The sequence below is a fragment of the Orycteropus afer genome, unplaced genomic scaffold (assembly GCF_000298275.1).
Source record: "Orycteropus afer afer isolate SDZICR_OR568_19922 unplaced genomic scaffold, OryAfe1.0 scaffold00176, whole genome shotgun sequence".
In the NCBI taxonomy this organism is placed as follows: domain Eukaryota; kingdom Metazoa; phylum Chordata; class Mammalia; order Tubulidentata; family Orycteropodidae; genus Orycteropus; species Orycteropus afer.
The window spans coordinates 6125136-6126377 of record NW_006921763.1 but is presented as its reverse complement, the minus strand read 5'-3'; positions in this window follow the sequence as shown (position 1 = coordinate 6126377).

Sequence of the window (1242 nt, the reverse complement as noted above, 5' to 3'; positions counted from 1 at the left end):
TAGGTGCCATTGAGTGGCTTCCTACTCATAGTAACTCTTTGTACAACAAAACTAAACATTTTCTGGTCGAAGGCCATCCTCACAATTGTTGCTACTTGAGTTCATTGTTGTTGTCATTGTGTCAATACATCTCATTGACAGTCTTCCTCATTTTCAGTGGCCCTCTACTTTACCAAGCATCATATTCCTTTCCAAGGACTGGTCTCTCCCAATAACATATTCAATGTATGTGAGACAAAGTCTCACCATTCTTGCTTCTAAGGTACATCTCAGCTGTACTTCTTCCAATACAGATTTGTTCATTCTTCCAGCAATCTATGGTTCTTTATTCTTTGTTGTTGTTGCTGTTGTTGTTGTTGTTAGGTGCCATCAAGTCGGCTCCCACTCATAGTGACCCTACGTACAACAGAATGAAACATTGCCCAGTCCCATGCCAGCCTCACAATACTTGCTATATCAGAGCCCATCATTGCAGCCACTGTGTCAATCCATCTCATTGAGGGCCTTCCGCTCTTTCGCTGACCCTCCACTATACCAAGTATGATATTCTTCTCCAGGGAATGGCCCCTTCTGATCACATGACCAAAGTTGGTGAAATGAAGTCTGGCCATTCTTGCCTCCAAGGAGCATTCTGGCTGCGCTTCTTCCAGAACAGATTTGTTAGTTCTTCTGGCAGTGCATGATACTTTCAGTATATTCACCAACACCACAACTCAAAAGCAATATTCTTTACCAATACCATAATTCAAATGCATCAATTCTTCATCAGTCTTCTTTATTCATATTCCAGCTTTCACATGCATATGAGGTGATTGAAAATATCATGACTTGTGTCAGGCATACCTTAGTCCTCAAAGTGATTCTTAGTGAGAGAAAATTCCAAATTTCAATCAGGTGATAATTTTGGTGGCCAAGTGGATAAGATATCCATCAGTAATCATTTGCAAACTCAGTCATCTATTAACTGAAAGAAAAAAAAAGTTACCTTTGAGCTAATTCCAATTCATGGCAATTCCATGTGTTACAGAGTAGAATTGAGTCCCATAAGGTTTTCTTGGCTGTAATATTTCATGGAGCAGATAGTCAGGTGGGTTCAACCAACCAATCTTTTGGTTCACAGCTAAGTGCAAACCTTTTGTGCCACCAAAGTACCTTACCTGAAGCAAAGCTATTTCTATAAGTATATTGTTGCTCTGTGTTAGCTGCCATCAAGATGGTCTCCAATTCATGATACCCATGCAC